The 10000-nt window shown below is 46.1% G+C and overlaps 1 long non-coding RNA gene across 1 annotated transcript in view; it reads right to left on the bottom strand.

Annotated features, from left to right (window-relative positions):
- The window catches only part of LOC137619514 (uncharacterized), a 20749-nt gene that overhangs the window by 4149 nt on the left and 6600 nt on the right, over positions 1 to 10000 (bottom strand). Inside the window, exon 2 of the long non-coding RNA XR_011039919.1 lies at positions 3186 to 3316. This is a non-coding gene — a long non-coding RNA (uncharacterized lncRNA). The remainder of the gene's footprint in view (positions 1 to 3185; positions 3317 to 10000) is intronic.

The following is a 10000-nucleotide window of genomic DNA, read 5'->3' as shown; positions in this document are numbered from 1 at the left end:
TGGAATCTTGAATTCATTCCATTGATTAGAAAATATAATGCATATGGGAGCAATCACTCTACTTAAATCTGTTGACCAGGAAATATCCTATTCATTTGCAATCCAATCCTTCCCAAATACTACACATTTTCAAAGTAATTTGTTTTCCCTAAATATACAGACCTGGTTCTTTCAATAGGAGTATAATTCAGCAAAGTTCCTCACTATATAAACCAGATTCCTTCAATGGGAATAGAATTCAGTTTTTAAAATTTGTAACAAAATGTTTATTGTTGATAGTGATTGAAAAGCCACTTTGACCTTCACCTAGGGCATGCATTGTGATTGCAGTGGCCTGTTAGTAGCATCCTTGCCTGGTGATCGCTAGACTGGGGTTCGAGTACCAATCAAACTCCTTAGTTCTTTTGGTTGCTGCAACCTCGCCACCCTTATGAGCTAAGGAGGGGGAGTTTGGGGGTGCCTATAGGTCTACCAGCTTAATCATTAGCAGTCATTGCAGGTTTCTCCAGGCTCGCCAGTAAACTCCAGCAAGCACCAGCAAATGCTGGAGAGTTACCAAACACAAGCGAACGCTGGTGAACATTAGCGAACGCTAGTGAAGACTGGCAAGCGTCAGCAAATGCCAGAGAGCGTCGAATGATGGCAAATACTGGCAATGAGAGAGTTCACTCTTACCTGTAACAATAAGTACAGGTAATGTGAGTAAAAGTAAGGCAAGCAACCTGGGTTGCTCACAAGACTTTCATCAGGCAGAAGAGCTCGCCCACTAATTGATTGATTTAAAGTTTTCTGGCATCCTGACACCTAAGGTCATTAACCCTGATATTTATTTTGTATAAAAAATAAAAGTATATTCAATTAAAACCATAAAAGTTGAATGTCATTATAGAAGTTAAATAGCTTTAAGAAGACCTGCTTCTGAAATAAATAAAAAAATGCCACTCGCATAGTAGGACACATGTCCAAGAATTTTGGCTAGGATGTACCTGCCATCCTCACCTCGAGCCTCAAACAGATTTCTATTTCTGAAATTATCATAATTGGGACATTCGGTCAACAAATGCCTCACTGTTAAAGGTACTAAACAGTCGTTGATACGGTTGGTGTTGGCCCTTCAGCAGAAACTCATGTGTCACCGAGTGTGAACAACACGGAGACGACAAAGAGACTTCTCCCACTTTCGGGGCATCAAGTTATACCTCCAAGGATATATGACATTTGTTACTTCTCTCATTTTATTACCATCTAGACTATCCCAGTGTTGTTGCCATTTATTACAAAATAATTTCTTGATGTTAGGTAGAAAATCATTACAGAGAATGGGATACCTTCTTGGTAGCAACTAGATTGCAACATTCTTCGCCAGTAATTCTGCCTTCTCATTCCCAGACACACCTACATGTGCTGGAACCCAATAAAATCTAACCATTATACCTCTCCGTCCAATAATAAGCTATTCTAAAATCTTTAAAACTAGAGGATTACTAGAATTAACTTCTAAAGCTTAAACGACACTCCTTGCATCACTAAAAATGGTAAAATTACACTCCTTCTTCAACGCTATTTTCTCAGTAGCGGTTAGTATGCCATACAGTTCGGCAGTAAATATGGAGCTCGCCCACTAAACTTGCTAGAGCTCATTGGATGGCTATGCAACACTGCAACTGACTTTTCTGCAAAATTAAGGTCTTTGTGAAGTATTCATGCTCATGCTACCCACCAAAGGGGGTTGGCAAGTGAAAATGACTGTGCTGACCTTGAAAAAGTCTCACAAGGATCAATGAGCTTTGTTATACCGAACGGGCATTATATAGGTGATAACAGTTATAATTTACGTGCAGTTTCTCCCTTGTAAGAGACTGTAACCATGAGGCACAGGTCCCAAAGTACTAGGCCTCAAAAAGCCTTGCAGGCACGATGTGGGTAATAACCCCGAAGAGCTATAGCCTACGAGCAGTTTCTACCTCGCATGAGATTGAAACCATGAAGGCACAGCAGAGCTACATGAGCTTCGTTGTGGCCAACATGCACGATGTTACCAATAATAAAAAAAAGTTATAACCTACAAGACTCATCGATGGTAGAGATGCCGACAGCAAGAGCTCAGCAGGCATTACCATTTGCAGCAAGGACCCCAACGGGAAATTGCACGAAGCTCAGTTTTGTACCATGAAAGTACGACAGCAAGGAGAAGGAACTGCAAGTATTGGCCTAAATCTGTTGCCGCCGAGCTCCGAGTAGCAAGGCAGAGATTAATCCAATTCTTGCTGGAGGGGTACCCCGGGGGAGGAGGGGAACCCTCAGGCAAAGGCCGTCTCTCCCACATGAGGGAAAGGCGACCAACCCCTATTGTCGCTGCCGGAAATTCTCCTCGCAAGTGGCAAGATCGCTGCACAGTGGTTGGTGAAGGGTAACTCTGACTTGGAAAGTTAAGTTGCCCAACACCTGATGAAGGTTAACTCTCCCTCAAAATGAGCAGTTGTCCAACGCCTAGAGGCGAACCTCCGGGCAGTGCTCTCTACTTCCCGTCAACGAGCTAAGCTGAAGCGGAAGGTTAGCATCTAGAGCTGCCTATGAAACATAACCAGTTTCTGGGATCCCCCAAAAGGGATCACCCCGAGTGGATCCCCAAAGGGAACAAGCCTGCCACTCCTCTTGTTGCTACACTGGAGCTGCATGAAGGAAGGTGAGCAAAAGCCGAGTGTGCTACAGTCAACTTCAACACCTTCAGAAACCATTAGTTAGAGTGAAGACCCAAAAAGCCCCAAGGAAGGCAGGAATCGCGGCAACGGAAGAGACTTTCACTGGTGGTGACCGCCGTTGCTTTGCTTAGGGAAGCCCAGATTGACCATCGCAAAACCAAAAGGAATTTTTAAAACTTTAGGGCAGTTGCTTGTAGTTGTAAGTTAATTAAAAGGTTTTGACAGAGGGGCAAGGCTACATCTTTACTTTAATGAGCCAAACTAAAAAGTGACAGTTGTTTACTTATGCGTTTGTGAGCGGGGTAGTTGGTCTACCCCTACTACCCCACTCCACTAGCCAGTGGAGGGTAGTTACACCTCGCAAAAGTATTAACATTCATTTCAGCTATTGCCAAAATATAATTTCCTACATAAAGAGCGGAAGGTTTGCATATAGTGCCGGAACAAATTAGTTATCTAAACAACAATACAAGAGAAACTCACCTTTGGAAACACCTTGTCATCTTCATCTATCATATTTTACTCATTTCTGTGTTGAATGTTCATCTATCAAAATTCTTTTTTATTTCTCACTAGTTTTCCATAGAAATGTTGTCTCGGAAGGGCTCATCAATCTAATAGAAAAAATGTTATTTTCATTAGTAAAATAAATTTTTGAATATACTTACCCGATGATCATGTAGCTGTCAACTCTGTTGCCCGACAGAAATCTACGGTCGGGATACGCCAGCGATCGCTATACAGGTGGGGGTGTACACAACAGCGCCATCTGTGGTCAGGTACTCTAGTACTTCTTGTCAACACCACCTCAATTTTTTCCTCGGTCCACTGGTTCTCTATGGGGAGGAAGGGTGGGTCAATTAAATCATGATCATCGGGTAAGTATATTCAAAAATTTATTTTACTAATGAAAATAACATTTTTCAATATTAATCTTACCCGATGATCATGTAGCTGATTCACACCCAGGGTGGTGGGTGGAGACCAGCATACATGTTGACAAAGAAGCTAAGTATCCCGTATTTCATTTTATTAGTTATTCAAAAATAACATAAAATAAATAAGTACCTGGTAAGGAAGACGACTTGAACCATTACTCTGCCTTTATTAAGTACGTCTTCCTTACTGAGCGTAGCGATCCTCTTTGGATGCTGAACGACTCTTAGGTGCTGAAGTATAAAGGGCTGCAACCCATACTAAAGGACCTCATCACAACCTTTAACCTCGGCGCTTCTCAAGAAAGAATTGACCACCCGCCAAATCAACAAGGATGTGGAAGGCTTCTTAGCCGACCGTACAACCCATAAAAAGTATTCAAGAGAAAGGTTAAAAAGGTTATGGGATTATGGGAATGTAGTGGCTGAGCCCCCGCCTACTACTGCATTCGTTGCTACGAATGGTCCCAGGGTGTAGCAGTTCTCGTAAAGAGACTGGACATCTTTGAGATAGAATGATGCGAACACTGACTTGCTTCTCCAATAGGTTGCATCCATAACACTCTGCAGAGAACGGTTCTGTTTGAAGGCCACTGAAGTAGCCACAGCTCTCACTTCATGTGTCCTTACCTTCAGCAAAGCAAGGTCTTCTTCCTTCAGATGAGAATGTGCTTCCCTAATCAGAAGCCTGATTTAGTAAGAAACTGAGTTCTTAGACCTTGGAAGAGAAGGCTTCTTGATAGCACACCATAAGGATTCTGATTGTCCTCGTAAAGGTTATGACCTTTTTAGATAGTGCCTAAGAGCTCTAACTGGGCAAAGTAATCTCTCCAGTTCGTTCCCCACCAAGTTGGACAGGCTTAGGATCTCGAACGACTTAGGCCAAGGACGTGAAGGAAGCTCGTTTTAGCAAAAAACCGAGCTGCAAGGAACATGTAGCCGTTTCAGATGTGAAAACTATGTTCCTGCTGAAGGCGTGGATCTCACTTACTCTTTTAGCTGTTGCCAAGCACACGAAGAAAAGAGTTTTTAATGTGAGGTCCTTAAAAGAGGCTGATTGGAGAGGTTCAAATCTTGATGACATAAGGAACCTTAGGACCACGTCTAGATTCCAGCCTGGAGTGGACAACCGACGTTCCTTTGAGGTCTCAAAAGACCTAAGGAGGTCCTGTAGATCTTTGTTGGTGGAAAGATCCAAGCCTCTGTGGCGGAAAACCGCTGCCAACATACTTCTGTAACCCTTGATCGTAGGAGCTGAAAGGGATCTTACGTTCCTTAGATGTAACAGGAAGTCAGCAATCTGGGTTACAGTGGTACTGGTTGAGGAAACTGCATTGGCCTTGTACCAGCTTCGGAAGACTTCCCCTTTAGACTGATAGACTCTGAGAGTGGATGTCCTCCTTGCTCTGGCAATCGCTCTGGCTGCCTCCTTCGAAAAGCCCCTAGCTCTTGAGAGTCTTTCGATAGTCTGAAGGCAGTCAGACGAAGAGCGTGGAGGTTTGGGTGTACCTTCTTTACGTGAGGTTGACGTAGAAGGTCCACTCCTAGAGGAAGAGTCCTGGGAATGTCGACCAGCCATTGCAGTACCTCTATGAACCATTCTCTCGCGGGCCAGAGGGGAGCAACCAACGTCAGCCGTGTCCCTTTGCGAGAGGTGAACTTCTGAAGTACCCTGTTGACAATCTTGAACGGCGCGAATGCATACAGGTCGAGATGGGACCAATCCAGCAGAAAAGCATCCACGTGGACTGCTGCTGGGTCTGGAATCGGAGAACAATACAACGGGAGCCTCTAGGTTATCGAGGTAGCGAACAGATCTATGGTTGGCTGACCCCACAGGGCCCAAAGTCTGCTGCAAACATTCTTGTGAAGGGTCCACTCTGTGGGGATGACCTGACCCTTCCGGCTGAGGCGATCTGCCATGACATTCATATCGCCCTGAATGAATCTCGTTACCAGCGTGAGCTTTCGATCTTTTGACCAGATGAGGAGGTCCCTTGCGATCTAGAACAACTTCCACGAATGAGTCCCTCCCTGCTTGGAGATGTAAGCCAAGGCTGTGGTGTTGTCAGAGTCCACCTCCACCACCTTGTTAAGCTGGAGGGACTTGAAGTATATCAAGGCCAGATGAACCGCCAACAGCTCCTTGCAATTGATGTGAAGTGTCCTTTGCTCCTGATTCCATGTTCCCGAGCATTCCTGTCCGTCCAAAGTCGCACCCCAGCCCGTGTCTGATGCGTCCGAGAAGAGACGGCGGTCGGGTTTCTGAACAGCCAAAGGTAGACCTTCCTTGAGAAGAAAGCTGTTCTTTCACCACGTTAGAGTAGACCTCCTCTCTTCGGAAACAGGAACTGAGACCGTCTCTAGCGTCATGTCCTTTATCCAGTGAGCAGCTAGATGATACTGAAGGGGGCGGAGGTGGAGTCTCCTTAACTCGATGAACAGGGCCAGCGATGAAAGTGTCCCTGTTAGACTCATCCACTACCTGACTGAGCATCGGTTCCTTCTCAGCATGCTCTGGATGCATTCTAGGGCTTGGTAGATCCTTGGGGCCGACGGAAAAGCCCGAAAAGCTCGACTCTGAAGCTCCATACCCAGGTAGACAATGGTCTGGGATGGGACGAGCTGGGACTCCTCTAAATTGACCAGGAGGCCCAGTTCCTTGGTCAGATCCATAGTCCATCTGAGATTCTCCAGACAGCGACGACTTGTGGGAGCTCTTAAAAGCCAGTCGTCTGACGGAGCCGGACACAAGATCATGGTACTGCTGCACAGTCTGTGAACTGTCAACCATGGGGAAGCGAGGAAGTACAGCGACAACCCGAAACTGTCTAGACTGTCTGGGTAGTACAGACAACTCCTTATCGGGTTGCTGAGGTTGCCGCACTGCGTCACAACAAGTCACCTCTGCTGGTTGTTGAACGTCTTCCCAGTGACACACTGACTCCATAAACAAAAAATCCTCTAACAAGGACTAAGCTTGGACTGCATGTCTTGCAACAAAGCTCAAGGTCTATGGGAGCAGGTGTGGCAACAGACGGGGTTAGCGACTGAAGTGGAACCATTACCTTCCCTGGAAGCATGTTATGCTTAAATAAAAGTCCATAGGAGGCTAAGCAGCTTAAGGCTCCTCTCCAAATGACAGAGTCCTCAAGGGAATATCAGAAGGAAGGAGAATAGCACTTTCTCATCTACAGGAACCATATCCGAGAAAAGCTAAGTTCTCTCAGTGAGGGTTTCACTGGTGCAAAAGCAGCAGACCAAAAGGCAACGTTATGAAACTGCTTGACAGTCTTGTGAGTTGGCAACAACCAAAGATGTGTGACTGAGGAGCATGCGGTAAGGTATGCAGAGCATGCTGTAAGGTATGCAGAGCATGCTGTATGCAGAGCATGCTGTAAGGAATGCAGAGCATGCTGTATGCAGAGCATGTTGTAAGGTATGCAGAGCATGCTGTATGCAGAGCATAGTATGCAGAGCATGCTGTAAGGTATGCAGAGCATGCTGTATGTAGAGCATGCTGTATGTAGAGCATGCTGTAAGGTATGCAGAGCATGTTGCATGGCATGCGGCTTATGCTGCATGGGATGAGGCTCATGCTGCATGGGATGAGGCTCATGCTGCATGGTATGAGGCTCATGCTGCATGGTATGAGGCTCATGCTGCATGGGATGAGGCTCATGCTGCATGGGATGAGGCTCATGCCGCATGGGTTGAGGAGGATGCCGCATAGTATGAGGCTCCTGCCTCATGGGTTGAGGAGGTTGCCGCATAGCATGAGGCTCCTGCCTCATGGGTTGAGGAGGGTGCCGCATAGCATGAGGCTCCTCATAGCATGAGGCTCCTGCCTCATGGGTTGAGGAGGATGCCGCATAGCATGAGGCTCCTCATAGCATGAGGCTCCTGCCTCATGGGTTGAGGAGGATGCCGCATAGCATGAGGCTCCTGCCTCATGGGTTGAGGAGGATGCCGCATAGCATGAGGCTCCTGCCTCATGGGTTGAGGAGGATGCCGCATAGCATGAGGCTCCTGCCTCATGGGTTGAGGAGGATGCCGCATAGCATGAGGTTCCTGCCTCAAGGGTAGAGGAGGTTGCCGCATAGCATGAGGCTCCTGCCTCATGGGTTGAGGAGGATGCCGCATAGCATGAGGCTCCTGCCTCATGGGTTGAGGAGGATGCCGCATAGCATGAGGCTCCTCATAGCATGAGGCTCCTGCCTCATGGGTTGAGGAGGATGTCGCATAGCATGAGGCTCCTCATAGCATGAGGCTCCTGCCTCATGGGTTGAGGAGGATGCCGCATAGCACGAGGCTCCTCATAGCACGAGGCTCCTGCCTCATGGGTTGAGGAGGATGCCGCATAGCATGAGGCTCCTGCCTCATGGGTAGAGGAGGTTGCCGCATAGCATGAGGCTCCTGCCTCATGGGTTGAGGAGGTTGCCTCATAGTGCTGGAACCCGGCAACTCCCGATGCGGCAACTCACGCATGAAAGCAGGAGGCGCAGCAAGAACATGCGTCTGGCAGGGTGGACTGCGCATCGGAGGTGGAGCTCTCACAGGTGGAGGGTGGGAGCAGGCAGCCGCAGTATCTGCTGAGCGCACAACCTCGGCGGGTTGTAGGTTAACAGGCTGCATTGTCAACCTTCCAGCATGATACTCCTGTATGAAGGAGCAAGCTGAGACTGTATAGTCTGCAGCATGGACCACTAGGGTCTATGAAAGACAACAACAAACGGAGCTACTGTCCGTTGAGACTGAGGGTCTAAAACAGCTGGTGCGGCAACAGACGGAGTTACTGCCTGTTGCGGTACCACCTTGCCTCTCTGGGAGGTGTGCAGTTGTCGTACTGCAGCAAGTCCGAACTGACCCAGTGGCAGTGGCTACACCTAGGAGTTGGACTTGCGCGGAAGGGACCGACTTGCACTTAAAAGCTGCAAGATTTGGTCCATGGTTTCTGCGAGAAACCTCTTCCGCAGACGAGGAATAAATGGGCTCTCTCGTCTTTGTGTGGGTGGGGTGATCACGTCGGCTACGTGAGTGGATACACCCGAAACCACGGAGGGAAACGTCTGTTCGTCGGTCAAGGCCTGATGAACCCATAAGTCCTTCGACATTACTTCTCCCCTGGGCTTGGGAGCTTGTAAGAGGTCCCAGACTAGGCGAACAACTGGCACGAACAGACGAACCCTCGAACGCAACACTGTAACACTTTGCGCTTATCACTTTATCACTTTTGATTTTCTGTTTGCACTTATTTCACTGAACTCGAAACTTTAAGTGGTTTGTACCTGAAACACGCAATTCTATCCTTCATTAAAAGTTAGTAATTGCGAAAACAGTATTACAATGTAACAGAAAAACATAATGAAAGATAAAGAATTCAGTGGCTGGAAAAGAGACTAAACACTAGATCAAATAAACTACGTTTAAAATCTCTCACCGCATAAAGCCTGGGAACAAGAATAAAACTCTAGAAACGTTTACCTTCTTCCCCTAAAGAGACTAGGGAGAAGAGCAAAAACGATAACAACGTTACCCGCTTGAACGAAACGTTTATCCTCCTCTCTCTCCCTCCGTCTCTATCTCTCTCTCTCTTGACTTAGAACCTGAGAGATGAGCCCAATTATATATATCATTAAAACATATTATTGTTAAAGGAAAAAAACTGAAAGATTTCCCAAATAAAAAGTTCCTTTATTAGAATTAAAACCATTTAAGCTAAGAAAGAATGAACAAAACGCTAGAATCGGTTTACTCTTACTGCAACGTGAAACCGTGAATACTCTCTCTCTATCGTAACGATAGAGCGCAAGTTGAACGTTCTGAACGTCAACAACTGCGGAGACAAAACAAAACGTTAGTTCAACTTTGAAAACTGTACGAGACTATCAAAGAAATTCTTTCAAAAACATTAAAATTAAAATAGCATAAAATCTTAACAGGTAAAAACGATATGACGGGCTCAATGTTAATTAACTTCGGTTCCAAGAAAAGACCGCCTACTATTAGGAAAGGTCGCATATAAACAAACATAAAAATAAATCTATAACTTTGTTAAGCAAAATTAAGAAAGAGAGTCTATACTCTCTTCGACACCAACACTTCCGTCTAAGGGAAGGGTCGGCCATTAAAAAGTGAAAGAGAGTTCATACTCTCTTCGTTACCAAAATTAAATCAAATTAATTTCAAAAACTAGCTAAGCTAATGTTAAAGCTTCCTGAATAGCGAAGGCTAAACTCTAGAGCAAATACATCACCAAATCGTGAACAATAACTCCAGAATCAACAGCGTATCCAAGTAGGTCTAGCCGGTGGCACGACAGAGGAAAAATTGAGGTGGTGTTGACAAGAAGTACTAGAGTAC

This window comes from Palaemon carinicauda, chromosome 26 (assembly GCF_036898095.1).
Source record: "Palaemon carinicauda isolate YSFRI2023 chromosome 26, ASM3689809v2, whole genome shotgun sequence".
Classification (NCBI taxonomy): Eukaryota; Metazoa; Arthropoda; class Malacostraca; order Decapoda; family Palaemonidae; genus Palaemon; species Palaemon carinicauda.
The sequence above is the reverse complement of the archived record's forward strand: the minus strand, read 5'-3'. Positions and strand labels throughout refer to the sequence as shown.